General features: G+C 35.5%; 1 long non-coding RNA gene across 2 annotated transcripts; it reads right to left on the bottom strand.

Annotated features, from left to right (window-relative positions):
• Window positions 1-14,611: 14,611 nt before the first annotated feature.
• Window positions 14,612-17,988, bottom strand: LOC141302106 (uncharacterized). Of its 2 annotated transcripts, XR_012342299.1 has the most exons (6): window positions 17,902-17,988; window positions 17,313-17,658; window positions 17,064-17,093; window positions 16,425-16,595; window positions 14,737-15,437; window positions 14,612-14,691 (listed from the first exon to the last, which is right to left on the bottom strand). It is a non-coding gene; the product is annotated as an uncharacterized lncRNA (long non-coding RNA). The 2 variants fall into 2 exon arrangements; XR_012342298.1 differs by having other exon boundaries at window positions 14,612-15,437.
• Between the last annotated feature and the right edge of the window lie 4,647 nt (window positions 17,989-22,635).

Below are 22,635 nucleotides of genomic sequence, written 5' to 3'. Positions count from 1 at the left end.
GTTGTATTTTTTAAAATCTTTTGCTATGTGACTGAATAGGACAAGTTCATGGTACAGTTAAGTAAAAAATAAATAAAAAACAACAACTGCAAAAAATGAACAATGAAAGACTTAGTGACCCTTTATATTTTCTCAAAATATCAGACTCTCAAAGATCAGACATATTTATGTAATTACACTACATACAGTATGTGCATTTTGTTCAAAGATGGTCTGTAGGATGGCTCTCTACTCTGTCACCCTCTCTGCCTCTCACCCCTCCCCCCTGCAATAATGAGCTTCTCTGTGCCTGACTGAACGCACATACATACAGTAGAGACATTCACCAGAGTGACAGCAGGTTTCTGAGTTCTTTTTTAAATTTTCTTTAATTCATAGAAGCTTGTATACATTTTTTATTTCCAGCACTTGCTCAGAATGATTAGATCTCTGTGTGAAAAAAGTTTTAAAGAGTTTGGATGCTGCACTTTAAAGATATAAAAATATTTTTTACTATATCTTTAAAAAATCACCACGTCCACACCGTTCAAGATATCCAAAATCCGGTCGCAATTTAACATCTTCAGAATATTCTCTTCATGTTAAAAAAGTTTGGTGTGAACAGCTGGTTGTTCTTAGAAGTAGTGTGCATTTGTTTACAGCCTGATTTTTCCAAAAATCCACATTCAAATCAAAATAGCCGGCTTCCTGTTGGTCTCAGCTAATGAGTTTGATTTAGAAAGTTGTCCAAATTGATGAGATTAATATATGTACAGAGTTTAGTGACTGTAGGAAAAACTAACCCCCCAACTTTTGTCAAAAGATGGCGCTATAGAGTGCCTGCTCCACACCCATTTATGACCTTTTGCCAGTGTCTAACTATCATAAATATTGATGTGTGTGTTGAGTTTCATGAAATTCTAAGCATGTTAACTGCCTCGAAAAGACAGGAATCTAATTTTAAAGTTTGACATGTTGCCATGGCAACAGCATTCGATTTATCATCGACCCCTTTACATATTCTTATCGGCCGTGTTTTGACATGATTTTGATGAAGTTTAAAGAAAATCGAGTAAAATTAAGAGGCTGATATCAAAGCATTTTGAAAATGACACACTTCCTGCTGCCAGTTGGTGGCGCTATAACTTTGACTCATAATAGTCACATTTATGGAATCGGCATCATACAACGAACAAACTGGTGAAGTTTCATCAGAATCAGGCAATGTGGTCAACAGTTATTAGACACTTCCTGTTTCTCATTTCTCGCCATAACTTTGTCGCCTTGCCACGGCCAAACCGTTCGAGATATCAAAAATCTCCTCGCAATTTAGCGTCCCCAATGTCTTGAGATCATGCTGACCCAGTTTGGTGACAATCCCATGGAATTCCTGGGAGGAGTACGTTAAATTCCAGAGCATGCGCTTTTTAAACAGCCCTAAATATCTCACTTCCTGTTGCGTGGAGCCCATGACATAGAGTACAAAAGTTGTTTGGCTCAGTGAGCTCTATATGTGTACCGAGTTTCATATCAATACATGCAAGTATGTGTGCGCAGTACATCAAGTTTTCAAACTGTGTTCCAGGGGGCGCTGTAGAGGCCCTGAACCACGCCCGGGTCCCAGCCTCTTTGGCGTCCTGATGGCCGCAGATTCCGACGTGTGTGCAAATTTTCAAGAGTTTTTGAGTATGTTAAGGCCCCCAAAAGTGCCCGGAAGGTTGAAAAAAAGAAAAAAAAAAAAAAAAAAAAAAAAAAAAAAAAATAATAACCCTTAGAAGAACAATAGGGCCTTCGCCCTTTTGGGCTCGGGCCCTAATTAAAGCTGCGAGCAGCGATGAACGGGCCCTCGCACCCGGGCTCACCGCCGACCGGTGGCTTTAGGAAAACAGCAAACGGTGGGCAGTATGCTTTTAATACAGTAAATATATGAGAAATATGTCATAAGTCATTTAAATGTGCCAAACTTCCCATTGGCAGCTGGTGGCGCTATGCCTATAAATGATTATTGGCATGTAGATGTGTTCAGGCCAGCACTATTATCAAACATATGAAGTTTGGTGCAGATTGACCTTGGTATGTTTGAGTTAGTGAAAGATATGATATATCCTGGTGTCAACAGGTGGCGCTATGATAATATCTGAATATTGGCCTTTAGGTGTCTTCAGGCCAGGACTCTTACCAAACCTCTGAAGTTTGAGGCAGATCAGACATTTTATGGCTATTACACCTATGTCCATGGCAAAACAACAAACTTTGTCAGGCCGCCACGGACACGCCCTTTACTGAAACTCAAGATCTTCACAATTTAACATCTCTAAGGCCTCTAGATCAGACTGACCAAATATAATGTTGATTTCATTAAATGTCTAGGAGGAGTTTGCTATAAACCTAATCCCCTGCAAGGACTTCAGATAATGCCAACTGTGAACCAAATGTGAACATTTTCCCTATATTCTGATGATGATGATGATAAGAACATGTAATTCATGATGATAACAAAATGTTATTATTGCTTGCATTACATTCACCACTTCTGCTTAAATCGTTACCTATCTGTACAATTTGTCTGTGGATATTGCTTTGCTGGTGACTCCTGTTATAAGACATCACTCTTAAGCGCTACATAACTAAGAATCAATAAGGAAAACGGTGCACAGTTGGCAAATGCATTCACAGTAACCCTCTGCTAGTTTGGATTTTAAGTTTACTGAATTGAAAGGGTTACACTTTAAAATCAACACAGAGACACATACACACAATATATAAAATGTTGCCATCCAGTTTCATTTGTTAACATTAACTATATTAGTTAACATGAACAATAATTAAATAGCATTTATTAATGTTAATTAATATTAAGCTAAAAAAAAGTATTCATATATTGTTTAAAGGTAAATTAGTATCTTTTAGTTTATGTACTGTGAATTAACATGAACATGAACACAGTTCATGTGGGTGTACAGCAATACACAATAAAGTGCTCTATATACGCTTAATTCTTTCAAAATATCTTTAAAAATCAAGTTGAGTGTTTTAATGGGGCGATATATATATAACTGATCTTAAAATGATGGTTTTCGGATGTTTTGAACAGATAACAGCAAAGTTTGTTTTGTTGTCAAAGTTTGTCTTGAAATTTTTAATTATTATAATTTTATATTCAATAAATAACACTATGAAAATATTGTCTACAATGAAGATAAATCACTCATGCTTAAAAGTTGTATTTTTCTTAATCTTTTGCTATGTGACTGAATAGGACAAGTTCATGGTACAGTTCAGTAAAAATAAATAAAAAACAACAACTGCAAAATACAAACAATGAAAGATTTAATGACCCTTTATATTTTCTCAAAATATCAGACATATTTATGTCGATTACGCTACAGCAATGTGCATCTTCCTCAAAGATGGTCTTAAGCAAAACAGCATGTTCCACTGGTCTCTCTCCCTTACACCCCTCCCCCCTTCAGTCACTCTTCAGTGACTCAATGGTGACTGAACACAGACAGGCACAGGCAGAGTGACAGCAGGTTTCTAATTTCTTTTTTTAATTTTCTTTAATTCATTGAAGCTTGTAGAAAATTTATATTAACAGCACTTGCTCAGAATGATTAGATCTCTGTGTGAAAAAAGTTGTAAAGAGTTTGGATGCTGCACTTTAAAGATATAAAAAAAATGACGGTTATGTTTTTTACTACATCTTTAAAAAATCACCACGTCAACACCGTTCAAGATATCCAATATCCGCTCGCAATTTAACATCTTCAGAATCTTCTCTTCATGTTAAAAAAGTTTGGTGTGAATAGCTGGTTGTTCTTAGAAGAAGTGTGAATTTGTTTACAGCCTGATTTGTCCAAAAAAACACATTCAAATGGAAATATCCGGCTTCCTGTTGGTCTTAGCTAATGAGTTTAATTTAGAAAGTTGTCCAGATTGATGAGAACAATATATGTACAGAGTTTGGTGACTGTAGGAAAAACTAACCCCCCAACTTTTGTCAAAAGATGGCGCTATAGAGTGCCTGCTCCACACCCATTTATGACCTTTTGCCAGTGTCTAACTATCATTAATATTGATGTGTGTGTTGAGTTTCATGAAATTCTTAGCATTTTATCTGCCTCGAAAAGACAGGAATCTAATTTTAAAGTTTGACACGTTGCCATGGCAACAGTATTTGATTTATCATCGACCCCTTTACATATTCTTATCGGCCGTGTTTTGACATGATTTTGATGAAGTTTAAAGAAAATCAAGTAAAATTAAGAGGCTGATTTCAAAGCATTTTGAAAATGACACGCTTCCTGCTGCCAGTTGGTGGCGCTATAACTTTGACTTATAATAGTCACATTTATGGAATCGGCATCATACAACGAACAATCTGGTGAAGTTTCATCAGAATCCGGCAATGTGTGCAACAGTTATTAGACACTTCCTGTTTCTCATTTCTCGCCATAACTTTGTCGCCTTGCCACGGCCAAACCGTTCGAGATATCAAAAATCCCCTCGCAATTTAGCGTCCCCAATGTCTTGAGATCATGCTGACCGAGTTTGGTGACAATCGTATGGAAATCCTGGGAGGAGTACGTTAAATTCCAGAGCATGCGCTTTTTACACAGCCCTAAATATCTCACTTCCTGTTGCGTTGAGAAAATGACATAGAGTACAAAAGTTGTTCAGCTCAATGAGTTCTATATGTGTACCGAGTTTCATATGTGTACGTTCAAGTATGTGTGCTATATGGCCCTCAAAATTCCAGGGGGCGCTGTAGAGTCCCCTTGCCACGCCCCGGTACCAGCCTCTGTGACGTCCTGATGGCCGCAGATTCCGACATGTGTGCAAATTTTCAAGAGTTTTTGAGTATGTTAAGACCCCCTTAAGTGCCCGGAAGGTTAACAAAAAATAAAAAAAAAAAAAAAAATAAGAATCCTTAGAAGAACAATAGGGCCTTCGCCCTTTTGGGCTCGGGCCCTAATAATTAAAGCTGCAAGCAGCGATGAACGGGCCCTCGCACCCGGGCTCACCGCCGACCGGTTGCTTTAGGAAAACAGCAAACGGTGGGCAGTATGCTTTTAATACAGTAAATATATGAGAAATATGTCATAAGTCATTTAAATGTGCCAAACTTCCCATTGGCAGCTGGTGGCGCTATGCCTATAAATGATTATTGGCATGTAGATGTGTTCAGGCCAGCACTATTATCAAACATATGAAGTTTGGTGCAGATTGACCTTGGTATGTTTGAGTTAGTGAAAGATATGATATATCCTGGTGTCAACAGGTGGCGCTATGATAATATCTGAAAATTGGCCTTTAGGTGTCTTCAGGCCAGGACTCTTACCAAACCTGTGAAGTTTGAGGCAGATCAGACATTTTATGGCTGAGTTATTACACCTATGTCCATGGCGAAACATCAAACTTTGTCAGGCCGCCACGGACACGCCCTATAACGAAAACTCAAGATCTTCACAATTTAACATCTCTAAGGCCTCTAGATCAGACTGACCAAATATAATGTTGATTTCATTAAATGTCTAGGAGGAGTTTGCTATAAACCTAATCCCCTGCAAGGACTTCAGATAATGCCAACTGTGAACCAAATGTGAACATTTTCCCTATATTCTGATGATGATGATGATAAGAACATGTAATTCATGATGATAACAAAATGTTATTATTGCTTGCATTACATTCACCACTTCTGCTTAAATCGTTACCTATCTGTACAATTTGAATGTGGATATTGCTTTGCTGGTGACTCCTGTTATAAGACATCACTCTTAAGCGCTACATAACTAAGAATCAATTAGGAAAACGGTGCACAGTTGGCAAATGCATTCACAGTAACCCTCTGCTAGTTTGGATTTTAAGTTTACTGAATTGAAAGGGTTACACTTTAAAATCAACACAGAGACACATACACACAATATATAAAATGTTGCCATCCAGTTTCATTTGTTAACATTAACTATATTAGTTAACATGAACAATAATTAAATAGCATTTATTAATGTTAATTAATATTAAGCTAAAAAAAAAGTATTCATATAGACCATTTCAAGGATGTAAACAATAACAAGCGCGTTGGAACGTTACTGCGCATGTCCGGTCCTGAAACATTTCCGGTAGCGCTATTTCTCCGATCTGTCAATACGAACACATTCTTTTAAAATCTAGCGAAAAAGCTAGTTAAGGTAAAAAAGCTGCTCATTAACTAATCGATGCTGCGTGCGTGTACACGGGAGATTGCTAAAAGCATATTACATGAAAGGAAATATTGTGAACATTTATTCGTACAATGGATGTCATCAGTCTGAAGCAAGCAGTGCAACTTACTTCATGTTTTGTTCCCAAGATATCCGGAGGTTGTTCGTGATTAATTTACTTGCATTGCGTGGTCAGTCTGTATTTCTGTTTAAATATTTGTTTTCATTAGTACACTACTTTTCACAATACATATCGTTCCAAACAACGCTAAATGTATGCTATTAAACTAAGCGCTCGATGCTATTATTACGTGTTGAATTCATTTCAACGTGTGTTCAACGTTAGTTTGGTCAAGTTTGTTGCTGTGGAACAGTGCAAGTGGAGGGTATGAATGCTCCGAGTCATCATGTGATCACAAATAAACAAGATCGTCGCAATTCAATGCTGGCTAACGTGTTTTACATAAACCCGTATATCTGCAGATTAATAAATGCACACACAAACACACATAAAGCATTCATATATGTTTTTATGCACGTATTTACTGTTCACGCCCACACAAATTTTATATATATATATATATATATATATTCATGTGAAAATGAATACTGGTGTAATGTAAAGGCTGATGCTAATTCAGCTTTGCACAACATATTTTTTATAATAGAAATCATTTAAATAATTAATCATGTTAATAAACATAAAATACTTATTTCAAAAACATAAAAAAAACTACTTTGTCCAAACTTTTGACCAGTACTGTATATAAACAAAAAGCATTCTCTCACTTTCAACTGTTTTTATTTCCAGCACATGTATTGATATGTAAATATTTGTATGAACATAAAATGCTTCAACAAATGAAACAACAACAACTGAAACAACATTTGAACTGAAATGGAGTACAAAGGGGGAACAAATATCAAAAGCAGCAGCAGTCTGTATCTGGCCTGGTCATCAGTCGCTTTAAGTACTACACTAAATGACTGAATACTACACTCAAGTTCTCAATCACATCTGGGTGTTGATATGGTCAGATGTGGTTTGTCACTGCAGGATGATCAGCTGTCCTTGGGTGTCTACAGATGATGGCTCTCCTTACCCTGCCTTCTCAGATTTGGTGACCCTTCTGTATTTCTGCAACTGTTTACATCAGTTTAGAATACTTTCTAGAAAACAAAACAAAGGATATTAGCCATCATTATGAAAATGTATATAACATTTAACCAATTCTATGGGAATTACAGGGAGCTAACAGATTTCAGTATTACACTGTATTGTCAGATTTAGTGACCCTGCTGCATATTTACAACTGCTTACATCAAAATGCTTCCTAGACTAAGAAACAAATTATATTAGAAATCACCTGTATAAATTTTGTTTACATTATATAAGGATAAAAGTAGAAAAACAATCATTTAATATAATGCACAATATAAAAAAATAATAATGCTATTATTGCTTAATACGTCAGTACATCTTGGAATTAACATTACCAAAGCTTATGTGATGGAAAATAATATTTACCATAAACATTACGTTTTGTAAACTACTGCCGTTAACTGTTACACAATACGACATTCACGTACTTTCATGTTACTCACTGCATTTGTCAACTGACAAAATAACTAGACGACTAATATGAATTTAACCCACATAACACTTAGCAATAAAACAGAAATAAAACAGAAATAAAAAACTTGCCTTTTTTCATTAACGTTACACACGAAAGCTAGATGCATATGTAAACAATGACAAAATGCTACTTTAAATTATGCAGCATCATACTTGAAGAGTTAACGTAATACAAATACAAATAAAATAAACCGATTAATTAAAAACGATATTTACTTGCCTGAATCGAAATGTGCGCTGTATATCCTAGAGTTGCTTGTTGTTATCCAGCCTTCTCCTTCACTGCCGCAACACGGGTACGTTTCGCGGAAATCTACCGTTAAACACGTCTCAGAATGTTAGTACCGCCCAAGAGGGAGCACACAACCACCGAACGACAAGGATCTAATTTTAATTTAGACATTTAAGCAGGATGTTTGTATATATATGACCGCAATCCCACTGTTCATAAAGCGCTTCTCGCCATTGTTTTGAATGCGCTGGATCACTAACCGGAAACGTCCTGGGACCAATGACGTCACTTCCTTAAGCCGCCGAATAGCGCTTGAAATGGTCTATATTGTTTAAAGGTAAATTAGTATCTTTTAGTTTATGTACTGTGAATTAACATGAACATGAACACAGTTCATGTGGGTGTACAGCAATACACAATAAAGTGCTCTATAAACGCTTAATTCTTTCAAAATATCTTTAAAAATCAAGTTGAGTGTTTTAATGGGGCGATATATATATAACTGATCTTCAAATGATGGTTTTCGGATGTTTTGAACAGATAACAGCAAAGTTTGTTTTGTTGTCAAAGTTTGTCTTGAAATTTTTAATTATTATAATTTTATATTCAATAAATAACACTATGAAAATATTGTCTACAATGAAGATAAATCACTCATGCTTAAAAGTTGTATTTTTCTTAATCTTTTGCTATGTGACTGAATAGGACAAGTTTATGGTACAGTTCAGTAAAAATAAATAAAAAACAACAACTGCAAAATACAAACAATGAAAGATTTAATGACCCTTTATATTTTCTCAAAATATCAGACATATTTATGTCGATTACGCTACAGCAATGTGCATCTTCCTCAAAGATGGTCTTAAGCAAAACAGCATGTTCCACTGGTCTCTCTCCCTTACACCCCTCCCCCCTTCAGTCACTCTTCAGTGACTCAATGGTGACTGAACACAGACAGGCACAGGCAGAGTGACAGCAGGTTTCTAATGTCTTTTTTTAATTTTCTTTAATTCATAGAAGCTTGTATAAAATTTATATTTACACCACTTGCTCAGAATGATAAGATCTCTGTGTGAAAAAAGTTTTAAAGAGTTTGGATGCTGCACTTTAAAGATATTAAAAAATTACGGTTATGTTTTTTACTACATCTTTAAAAAATCACCACGTCAACACCGTTCAAGATATCCCAAATCCGCTCGCAATTTAACATCTTCAGAATCTTCTCTTCATGTTAAAAAAGTTTGGTGTGAATACCTTATTTTTCTTAGAAGGAGTGTGAATTTGTTTACAGCCTGATTTTTCCAAAAATCCACATTCAAATCAAAATAGCCGGCTTCCTGTTGGTCTTAGCTAATGAGTTTGATTTAGAAAGTTGTCCAGATTGATGAGAACAATATATGTACAGAGTTTTGTGACTGTAGGAAAAACTAACCCCCCAACTTTTGTCAAAAGATGGCGCTAGAGAGTGCCTGCTCCACGCCCATTTATGACCTTTTGCCAGTGTCTAACTATCATTAATATTGATGCGTGTGTTGAGTTTCATGAAATTCTAAGCATGTTATCTGCCTCGAAAAGACAGGAATCAAATTTTAAAGTTTGACACGTTGCCATGGCAACGGTATTTGATTTATCATCAACCCCTTTACATATTCTCATCGGCCGTGTTTTGACATTATTTTGATGAAGTTTGAAGAAAATCAAGTAAAATTAAGAGGCTGATTTCAAAGCATTTTGAAAATGACACGTTTCCTGCTGCCAGTTGGTGGCGCTATAACTTTGACTCATAATAGTCACATTTATGGAATCGGCATCATACAAGGAACAAACTGGTGAAGTTCCATCAGAATCAGGCAATGTGTGCAACAGTTATTAGACACTTCCTGTTTCTCATTTCTCGCCATAACTTTGTCGCCTTGCCACGGCCAAACCGTTCGAGATATCAAAAATCTCCTCGCAATTTAGCGTCCCCAATGTCTTGAGATCATGCTGACCGAGTTTGGTGACAATCCCATGGAATTCCTGGGAGGAGTACGTTAAATTCCAGAGCATGCGCTTTTTAAACAGCCCTAAATATCTCACTTCCTGTTGCGTGGAGCCCATGACATAGAGTACAAAAGTTGTTCAGCTCGATGAGTTCTATATGTGTACCGAGTTTCATATCAATACGCGCAAGTATGTGTGCGCAGTACATCAAGTTTTCAAACTGTGTTCCAGGGGGCGCTGTAGAGGCCCTGAACCACGCCCGGGTCCCAGCCTCTGTGGCGTCCGGACGACGGCAGATTCCGACGTGTGTGCAAATTTTCAAGAGTTTTTGAGTATGTTAAGGCCCCCAAAAGTGCCCCAACGGTTGAAAAAAAAAAAAAAAAAAAAAAAAATAAGAATCCTTAGAAGAACAATAGGGCCTTCGCCCTTTTGGGCTCGGGCCCTAATAAACGGAGCAATTCCAATAGGGTCCTCGCACTGTAGTGCTCGGGCCCTAATTATGAGAATAAAGTCAAAATGTTTACAGAATAAATTAGAAATTACGAGAATAAAGTTGAAATATTTCGAGAATAAAGTTGAAATATTGAGAAAAGTCTATTTCTAAAAGAAGTCTCTTTTGCTCACCAAGCCTGCATTTATTTGAACCAAAGTACAGCAAAAACAGTAACAATTGAAAACATTTTTAGTTCGATACACGTTCGAGCTGCACGTAGTGCGGGTCGAGCTGGAAGCCGTGGAGAAGCAGATCCAGGGGTTGCTGGCTAGGCAGATTGAGTTGCAGGAGAGGAAGACTGCACTCGAATCTGCCCGGGTAAGTATACAGCACGATACTAACACCCTCATCACCTCTACTCCGTGTGCTTCTCTGCACAGGTCCGGCGCACCCAGGACACGATCCTCCCAGATGTCGTTCATTCCCGGCGCCGGGACACCACAGACCCTGGGTGCAGCAGCAGAGGAAGACGCGAGCCAGGCCCCGGGCGAGGACCTCTCCCCCTCTGCTGATGATACTCAACTATATATTTCAACAAGACCAGATGAAACTTCTAACTTAGCAAAATTAACAGAATGTTTAAAAAATGTGAAAGACTGGATGACCAATAATTTTCTACTATTAAATTCAGATAAGACCGAGATATTACTTATTGGACCAAAAAACAGTACACAGAATCTCTTAAACTGCAATTTGCAACTAGACGGATGCACTGTTATTTCCTCTACAGTCAAAAATCTGGGTGTTATATTAGACAGCAACCTGTCTTTTGAAAATCATATTTCTCATGTTACAAAAACAGCATTCTTCCATCTTAGAAACATTGCTAAGCTACGGAACATGTTACCTGTTCCTGATGCAGAAAAGTTAGTTCATGCATTCATGACGTCTAGACTGGACTATTGTAATGCACTACTAGGTGGTTGTCCTGCTTCTTCAATAAATAAGCTACAGGTAGCCCAAAATGCAGCTGCTAGAGTCCTTACCAGGTCAAGAAAATATGATCATATTACCCCAATTTTACGGTCTCTACACTGGCTACCTATTAGGTTCCGTATCACGTACAAAATATTACTTCTGACCTATAAGGCCCTTAATGGTTTAGCTCCTGCATACCTAACTAGTCTCCTTCCACGCTACAATCCCTCACGCTCCCTAAGGTCGCAAAACTCTGAACTTTTAGTAGTACCTAGGATAGCAAAGTCCACTAAAGGAGGGAGAGCCTTTTCACATTTGGCTCCAAAAATCTGGAATAGCCTTCCTGATAACGTTCGGGGTTCAGACACACTCTGTATATTTAAATCTAGATTAAAGACTCATTTCTTTAGCCAAGCATTCACATAATGTATCTCATAACGTTGTACTTCAGTTACATCTGATCAAATGCACATCAACATTTTTCAGCTTGGGCAAAACACACAATTTTTGCTTGGTTGGAACAGCAGCTACGCTAATTATTTCTCTATTTGTTTCTCTGTTTCTGCCACGGGATTTCCATCCCGTGGTAACTAGGAATTACACAAGATTCAGCCCGGATTCAGAAGAAGAGATGATGCCAACCCCTCAGAGGACCGCCGATGATGCCAGCCTTGAAACAACATACAGCACTACACAATTTTTCTACAAGTTTGATTGCAACACATAATCATTACTATTAGTGTTCATCATCTGTTTTTGATTACACCATTACTTTTTTTTTTTTTTATATATTTATACCATATGTACATCGACTTAACATACAGTAGTCACCACTAATAAGCTACTAAATATATTTTAGTAGCCTACATTTTTTGTACAGCTGCTTTGCAACGATTTGTATTGTGAAAAGCGCTATACAAATAAACTTTAATTGAATTGAATTAGTGCCACATTTAAAAAAAATTACGAGATTAAAGTCATATTTTGAGAGTAAAGTCGAAATATTTTGCGAATAAAGTTTAAATGTTTCGAGAATAATGCGAAATTACAAGAATAAAGTCGAAATTATGAGAATAAAGTCGAAATATTTTGAGAACAAAGTCGAAATTGTGAGAATAATGCGAAATTAAAACATACATAATAACAATACGTTTGTTTTTTTAACAGTAAATCAGAATATTAGAATGATTTCTGAAGGACCATGTGACTGGAGTAACGATGCAAAAAATTAATATTTGAAATTACAGGAATATATTACATTTTAAAATATATTCACATAGAAATCAGCTATTTTAAATAGTAAAAATATTTGAAAATTTTACTGTTTTTGCTGTACTTTGGATCAAATAAATTCGGGAACTGCATGAAGAGACTTCTTTAAAAAACATTAAAAATCTTACTGTTCAGAAACTTTTGACTGGTAGTGTATTTAATTTAATTAGATTTTATTTAATTATTTAAAACACTATGTTACTGGTCACATGCTATCCGATAAAACCAAATAAGATATATTTGTATTAATTACTACCAATGACTGGCAGCTCAATTGGACTGGAGATTATACATCATGAAGTTTGGTGAATTTAGCTGGCATATAAAAAGCCCCAAATTTCCTTTATTTCACCAACATGTTTTCACTATCCTTTCCATCTGCTCCTTTCCACATGTTCTGGGTGTTGCTGAACTGTTTGACCCATAAGACCTTCCTCTGGGGTTTAAGCAGTTCTGTACCTCAAACAGCAGAGCATGATAGGTTTGATTCCCAGGGAGTGCATGAATTGATAAAAAGTGTACCTTGCATGGAACTTAAGTCTCTTTGGATAAAAGTATCTGCAAAGATAAGAACATCAAGAGAAAAGTACCGTCAGAAAAAAACTGCTATGGCATTTCAGTGAATTTCTGGTGAATGCTATCATGCCTAGAGCTTTACAGAAAGCCCCTTATGCAGCGATAAGGAAAAAGAGAAAACCACAATAAAAAAGACTGAAGAATAGAGGGAATTTGTTAGCAAAGATTGAAACAACAACAGCCTTTCCCCGCTGGGTACCACCTACCAGGAGCAGTGGGTGATCGTCTCTAGCACTTGGCCTGTAAGAAAGTGATTGTGATGTGTCTGAATGGTAAGTCAGCAGGCTTTGCTGCCCATGAGGTGAATCCATGCAGGACTTCAGCTGCCTGCTGACCAGTGCTGGAGCTCCAAGAACAACCCTAGAGCACTGCGGAGAGTGATGGGGGACTCCGCTGAATACTTCACTTTAAAAACTTTTAGCATTCTAAGTTGTTTGTTGCTCTGTATCTTATCTATCTATCTATCTATCTATCTATCTATCTATCTATCTATCTATCTATCTATCTATCTATCTATCTATCTATCTATCTATCTATCTATCTATCTATCTCTGTCTCTCTGTTCTATGGATCGTTCTGATGTTCTATCTATTGTTCTGTCTATCATTTTATCTATTTTTTGTTTTATCTATCGTTCCATCTGTCATTATCTGTTATTCTATCTATCCTCTTCTATTTATCTAGCAGGTTTAAGTCCTTTCTATATTTTTTCAGGACTCAAAATTGGTCTTGACAAACTTGCTTCTCACTTCAAATTCATTTTTTTTAGTATCCTTTCTGGTACTTCAGTTAAAATTTTATTCAATTTTAGTAACTTATCTATCCATCCATCCATCCATCCATCCATCCATCCATCCATCCATCCATCCATCCATCTATCTACACTGTAAAAAATATACTGTAGAATTTACAATAATTTACTGGCAAAAAAGTTGCCAATAAAATCCTGTAAAATAGCCGCTAATTGCTGTAAAATGGATTACAGTATAATACTGCTTAGCAATTTACAATAAATTGATGTTTGCAGAATACAGTAATTTTTTGTGTTTTTTACAGGATTATAAAATTAAACTTGTAAAAAGGCATTACAGGTTTTTTTTGTAATTACGGTAAATTACAGTATGTACCTGGCAACAAAAGTTGCCAATAAAATCCTGTGAATTCAGCAAAAGCCAAGATGTAGCTGTAATATTTTTTACAATGAAATTCCTGTAAATAACTATTTTAACTGTGAACTGTACTGTGCTCTTTACCATTATACTGACGTGAATGCATTAAAACAAAGATTAAAAAAAATAATCACTCAAATTCAAAGCTGTTGTAAGAAAATTGTTTATTAAAGCTGACACCTGACAACACTTCAGCACTGTCACTAGTAACAATTTTACTTTTTTAACTACAGAAAAAATTATAAAAAAATCAGCTGTTACAATACAACTACAAACAACTCAAGATTAAAGCATAAAGCAATAGTTAAATAAAAGTTAAAGGGACTGTTTGCCTAAAAATAAAAATGGTCATTATTTACTCTCCCTTAAATTGTTCCAAAACTATTAGTTTCTTTCTTGTGTTGAATACAAAAGATTATATTTTAATGAAGTTTATAACCAGACAAGTAAGCCATTGACTTCCATAATAGGGCAAAATATGACAGTCAATGGCTACTGTTACCAACATTTTAAAATATCTTAAAACAAGAAAGAAACTCAGAATTTTGGAACAACTGAAGGTGAGTAAATGATGGCAATCCCTTTAGGCTCAAAAAACAGAATGGCACTGACTGCTGATTCATTAAACCTAGAATACTCAAACAAACATTTAGCCATTTTTTAAAACATTTTAACATTCTTTAACATTTTTTGTAAGTTGACCAGTTTTTTTTATTTATTTTTTAGCATGACCAAAGAACAAATCTGAAAGCAATTGTTATTTTATAGATGGCTTCTCCTGTAGTTGTAGTTTTGATACATTTGTAAACTTACATGCTTAACCACTCAAAGTCCATTAGCCTTCTGAGATGAGAACACACATGAGGATTGACTGTGTTGTTCCTCTTCTCGGAGACCTTCCCACCTTTTTTTTGCTCCAACCTTTGATGTGCCCGTCTTGGTGCCGGAGTGTGGGTTGATTCCAACAAAACATCTGCACAAACATCAGACAGACAAACATAAGCATGTGCAGAATTTATTAAAACTTGTTTAATAGTTCAAAAGCATTTGATGAACTATAGTAATGCATTACAGAGGAATAATTCATCCAAAAAAGAAATGATGTCAAGTTTTGTCAAACCTGAATAAATGTATTTCTTCTACTATAATAAAAGAATAGCAAAGAATGAGTAAACCAAACAGCCTTGGTTCTCAATGACTTCCACATTATGGAGGAAAAAATTGAAGCCATAAAGTATTTTGTTTCACTGGATTGGGAACTGGGAATAACTGAATTCAGAATAATTTAATTTGAATTTGAATTGTACAACATTTTAATTAATATGTATTTATAATATATTTTACACCAATTGTTAATATTAAATTAACATTAAGCACAAAGGGGTCAACAGGTTTTTGCATAGTTTAGAGTGACAAATCGTACCAGCATACTTTGAAGTCAAAATGCGTAGCCGCTATGCAAAATGTGTACAGGTTGGCAGGTCTGAATCATTAAACATGCAAATCCAGTGGTTCAACCTTAATTTTATGAAGCAATGAGAATACATTTGTGCACAATAAATAAATAAAATTTACTTTATTCAACAATTTCTTTCAGTCTCTGGAGTGTGTTTTTGGTGCACAAAAGTATTCTTGTCACTTTATTAAATTAAAGGGATACTCGATGCCGAAATGTTGAATAAAGTTGTTGTTTTTGTTTTATTTTCATACAAAAAGTATTCTTATCGCGTCATGATGTTATGATTGAACCACTGATGTATTCACTACCTTTCTGGGAAAAAACATCTTGGATTTCTTTTAAAAAATGATTTGTGTTCCAAAGATGAACAAAGGTCTTATGGCTTTTGAATGACATGAGGGAGAGTGATTAATGACTGAAATTTCATTTTTGGGTGAACAAAACCTTTATATTTAAGTAATATAAATACACATGCATAGTTAAGTATTTTTTTGTTTTTACCTCTGGATAAACTTGTGTTTTGGATGCAGGATGCCTCATGCTGGTACACCAGATTGAAGATGTAGTATGATGCAAACAAAGCAGCAAATCCAGGCACAAAGTTGGGGTGTGGATTCACGACCACTTGGCCCTCAATACTCAGCATCCACTGAGTTGCAGTGAGAATTTCACCTAAATAAATAAATACAGGCAACATGTTATAAGTCTTATGGTCTCTATATAGATGAGACTTGAATGCTGAAAATTTTGTAAAAGCATGGGAACAGTCAGGTAGCCAACTCCACAGGTGAAAGAGCAGTTACTCTGGTATTGCTCTCATATTGACAGAAATTACAGTGATACATTTCTCATTTAGATTTAGGTTCAAGCTTTATGTACAAGTAGGTTATATGACAACTTTTTAGCTTGTTATTTCGACAGATTAATTGCTTATATCGTTTGAAGCAAAACTGTTTAACTTACATTACGTTTGGTTTTGACTCTAAAAATACTGGCATTACACGTTCTCAATAAACCAGCATTTCAGTCTATATTCTGTGTCTATTTATATGCAATAATTTCAAAAATACTCTATCGAGAGTAAGGCAAATAAATCGGTAACAAAAAGCATTCATCAACGTCATGACATTATGTTTTTACCTTTATTATCTCCTTGGTGTTTCGGCTTGCCTGACAAAAATATAAAAAAATAAAGGAAGTTAACGACACATATTACGACGACACATCTCATACTCATCCAACGAGGTTAATATTTACATTTTTCAAAAGCAAAGACAACTGAGCACTTCATGTAACGTTAGTTTAGTCTCGCACTTAAGTTAGATCGATGAAGAAGAATCAGTTACAAAAAGCAGTATTCATTAAGACGGCATGACATTATGTTTTTACCTTTTAGCTCCGGATCGCACGTGAAAAACGTGAAAAAAAGAGAAAGAAAAAAGTTAACAACACATTCCTTTACAAAATAAACTTCACGTTTCAAGAGAACTCTTCCAGCGATGGTAATATTAATGTTTTTCTATCAACAAAGACAAATGCACCTCATATAACGTTAGTTTCGTTTCACACGCACTTCGATAGCAATGCTATGCCTGCCAAACTACATGTTCACTAGAAAGCAAAGGCAAATAAAGCTAACAAACTGCAGTATATATCAACATTAACATGACGATAAAGATTTACCTTAGTTTAGTCTGCTTTCTGAAATGGCGCGCACCGCATTTCTCTTCCTCGCCTGAAGCAACAGATAAATAAAGTTAACTAACGTTACACATCCCTTTACAAAAGCTAAATATAACCTTTAGAGCTATATCTTGATAAAACTTTTAACGTTTAGATAGATAGATAGATAGATAGATAGATAGATAGATAGATAGATAGATAGATAGATAGATAGATAGATAGATAGATAGATATGAATTACTTAACATTAAAATAAATAATTAATACTTATGGAAGTAAATTTAATTAAACTTACCAAAAATCGATTGCCGTTTATCTTCATGTTGTCGTTGTGCTTCAGTCTAACGTCACCAGATTTCAAAACAACATATCCGCCCGCGCAATCCCATAATGCCACAGCACAGTAAATTCTTGTAAAAATATTTAAAATACAGTCAAAGCACCTCCTACATGTAAATAAATTACAGCTAACAGTGAAATATACAGTTAACACTTGTAAAACCCTGTATAACCCATAATGCATTGCAAATTACAGCAATAAATTGTAAATTGGCAAAACAGTAAGTTTCTGTATAATTTTGCTGTAAAAAATACAGCAATTTGTTACAGTGTATCTATCTATCTATCTATCTATCTATCTATCTATCATCTATCTATCTATCTATCTATCTATCTATCTATCTATCTATCTATCTATCTATCTATCTATCTATCTATCTATCTATCTCTCTGTATGTCTATTCTATCAGTCTCTCATTCTATCGTTTCATCTATCATTCTATCTATCTTTCTGTCTTCTTTTAGTCTATCTATCTATCTATCTATCTATCTATCTATCTATCTATCTATCTATCTATCTATCTATCTATCTATCTATCTGTCTGTCTGTCTGTCTGTCTCTGTCTCTCTGTATGTGTATCATTCTATCAGTCTCACATTCTATCGTTTCATCTATCGTTCTATCTATCATTCTGTCTTCTTTTAGTCTATCTATCTATCTATCTATCTATCTATCTGTCTGTCTGTCTGTCTGTCTGTCTGTCTGTCTGTCTGTCTGTCTGTCTGTCTGTCTGTCTGTCTGTCTGTCTGTCTGTCTGTCTATCTATCTATCTGTCTGTTTCTGTCTCTCTGTATGTCTATCATTCTATCAGTCTCTCATTTTATCGTTTCATCTATCGTTCTATCGTTCTGTCTTCTTTTAATCTATCTATCTATCTATCTATCTATCTATCTATCTATCTATCTATCTATCTATCTATCTATCTATCTGTCTATCTGTCTATCTGTCTATCTGTCTCTCTGTTCTATGGATCGTTCTGATGTTCTATCTATTGTTCTGTCTATCATTTTATCTATTTTTTGTTTTATCTATCGTTCCATCTGTCATTATCTGTTATTCTATCTATTCTCTTCTATTTATCTAGCAGGTTTAAGTCCTTTCTATATTCTTTCAGGACTCAAAATTGGTCTTGACAAACTTGCTTCTCACTTCAAATTAAATTTTTTTAGCATCCTTTCTGGTACTTAAGTTAAAATTTTATTCAATTTTAGTAACTGAATTGGAAAAGATCTTCTCACTAATCAGAGTGTAGCATACTGTAACCCTGGCCTGAAAATCATGTCCTTTCTGGTCAATCACCATAGTCAGTACCAAAGTCAGCCTGGACCACCATGAATAAGCTAGTCTTTTCTGAAGAGTAGGTCTACTTTCCTAGCAAAGTGAAACTTGTATCAATAATTGTCTAAAATGTTTAAAAGATTGACAACCAGCACCCGGGCATGCTGCAAAAGTATTCAACCAGAGTTCCCTATCTTTGTAGCCGCCATGCTGCGCTGTCACTCAACAGGGAGGTAAAGATGATGGAAAAAGCTCTCAGTACCCTGAGCCGTCAAGTCAGCAGTTAAAGTAAATAGAGCCACTTGCAGAAAACAGCAGTTGGAGTGTTTAATACCTGTTTTTAGAGCAGAAAAAGGCCCAACTGCTGCTCGCCTCCCATGCATTATGTCACACGCTGTTGGTTTAGAAGGAGGCAAAGACAAGTGGGTGGGAAACACAGATTACAGAGTGAATTTTCACCTGAGTTTTACACTTCATAGTGGTTTTACAAATGACTCGGACTGTTTCTAAATATCCACATTCTGTCGTTCAAAAATACTTTATCTCTTGTTCTATCTATCACTAGATACTATAGTATATCTTTCTCTCAGGTGAGATTGCTATCTTCAAACAACTGCTCTTTGTGGACATGTGCTGATGTTGTAAACCTTCGGATTTAACATTAAACTACCCAGGGGACTAGTTCCGGCACAATTTATCGAGCGTGAACACCAGCGGGTCACTACACGCTTCTAAATGGAAGGTGCTTTCTGTTTAGCGACCTATCCGGGGGGGCCAGAGGAAACTCATAATGCCCATTACAGGGATAGTTAATGGCTCTTAGCAAGTTCTATTAATTAAACACACAGACAGCAGCCCGTTGATGTGATAGGTACTTTCTTTTCTCTTTTTTGCTTTGTGCATTATTAATGAGCAGCGAACAGGAGCCCTTCTGCATTGTGGGATCTAATTGACTCTAATAGGTGGGACAAGGAAGAAAGCGTTTACACGGGCGGGCCGCAGGATTAATAACGATAAGCTCGTGCATTTATGTGTCACTGTTTTAATGTGATGTGTAACGCTGGTTTGGCTCGGTTTTATGTGAACGCTGTTGGAAGTTGGAAATAAATACTGCAGTTGTAATCAAGATACGGGATACAAGATACTTAATTTTGGTTGAGGTCACATGTAGAGTACGTAATTGTTAGCATAAATGGGACTGGGAACTTTAAAACTTTTGATTTTCATGAGAGTTTGATTTGGAGGAGTGATTTGCTCTGAATTTATAAGTGTTATTTGGTTAATCAGTTAACAAGTGCTTCTTAGAGTCCTGATATATTAATGTACAAGTTGGCACTGAAAAAGCTTAAAGCTCTTTTCCTCAAAATTGACTCAATTTACTTTCTTAATGCAAAATATAACATTCAAAAGTGTATAAATAACTTGTTTTTCTAAAGAAACATTGTCCAACAGCGACACAAGTGAGAATGAACGGGGAAAGTCACGTGGTAGGAGGCAATGCCTCCATCGCGATATGATTGGATATGACTGTAATAAGCGACTGTGATTGGTTCATGCGATAAATCCCGCCTCTTGTGTTCGTTCGCGTTCAGCCTTGAATGAACAACATAATGGCGTTAATGGGAAGATAAGTTAAAAAAGTAAGTAAACAACTCACACAATTAGATATATCCACTTTGTTACGTCAAAATAAGACTTAAAATGGCATGAAAACATGATCTGTGGGAGTTTTTAGTGAGTTATCAGCTTGGTGAAGTTTAAAGTAAATTGTTTGTCACCAATATTTAATAAGCTTTCCTGACTGATTATCCAAAAAATGCTTTAAAAATAATAAATTGATGAGATACTTGGCTTTAATAAGTATAATATTAATTACATTGTTAAGGTCAAAATATAAAATAGCTATATTTTACGATAGTGTAATGTTTATGTATATATCTGGCTGCATTCCGTTTCTAGGTGTTCATGATTTAAACTATTTCTGAAGTAAAAAATAATGTCCTGTCCTAAATTTATTATAGTTGAACATCCAGTTTTACTTGGAAATATGCCATGTTACGAAACTCAAATGGATTGTAAATTGTTATAATGTGTTTCCATGTTTCCACTGGGGTTACAGAATATTTTTCCAGGATTAAAAAAAGATGTTGTTCCAACAACAACAACAACAACAACAACAGTGTCACAAGATCAACAAAACTATGATCCAAAACTATAGCTTTAACCTTATGTCTCCAAAACGTCCTTTAAGATATTGTGCAAGTGTTTGATTGTATGTGTCTCCATAAAGTCTGAACCATTTGTTTTTGATTTATATTCTGAATGCAATACAGAGTTCATTTCATCCCATAATAATCATCTCATTAATCACCTCTGCTCACACAGTCGGATTTAGAAACTTGCAGCGAAAAATGAAAATATGCTGTGGAAATCCAACAAGCATTAACTTCAGACAAACAAGAACCATATGCCTCTAATGGAGCTGTATCAAGTCTACCATGTTTGCATAGATGGCAAAAAAAGCTTTTTTTGCAGTCAACTACCTTACAGTGTCACAATTGAGGAACCTGCTCAGAAATGTACCTTTAAATAATTTGCTGAAAAGCACAGTATTTATCATAAGTGCTTTCAAAGGCTTATGGTATATTATCGATAATGAATATGAACCCAGATGGTTTCTGAAGGTTTGCAAAACACAAGCTGGCATGTTACAGGGCCTGGACGAGTGTTATGTGGTTAAATGACAAGTGTCAAGGATTGCCAGTCTAGTTTACAAAACCATTTTGAATGATTTGTTCATGAATCAGTCAAATCGATTCAGTCACTCACTGACTCACTGAGCTCACTGAAGGGAAAAATTATCAGTGAGTAAAAAATAGATTCACTTAAATGTCAAAATGCTTCAAATATTGCCCATGTTTGGGGGATTGAAAGCTTTAGTTCCTATATTGTAATTTCATTGAAAACTATTATTATAAAACTATTATTATAAAACATTATTTGCTTATGACTCATGAATGACAAAGTCAAAAGTATGAATTGATGAAAATGAATGGAATCCACTTCAACCTTTAGAATGTTTTGTTGTTTTTTTAATTAAATACATGTGAGGAATGAAAGTTTGGACGCCACAGACATTTTGGAGGAATATGTGGTGAAAAGCATACTGTCCCTGCAAGTATAACACTGGCAACTTCTCCCGGTGCTCACAATCCGGGCCATTTGCATGCGCAGGCTATACTCTCAAAATATTATAACTTTAATTGCTACGATTTAATTCTCATAATTTCGAAACATTTCAACTTTATTTTTTAAAAACATTTTGACTTTATTCTCGTAATTTCGACTTTATTCTCGAAACATTGCGAATTTATTCTCAAAATATTTAGACTTCATTCTTGAAACATTTCG

Source organism: Garra rufa, chromosome 25 (genome assembly GCF_049309525.1).
Source record: "Garra rufa chromosome 25, GarRuf1.0, whole genome shotgun sequence".
NCBI lineage: Eukaryota > Metazoa > Chordata > Actinopteri > Cypriniformes > Cyprinidae > Garra > Garra rufa.
The sequence above is the reverse complement of the archived record's forward strand: the minus strand, read 5'-3'. Positions and strand labels throughout refer to the sequence as shown.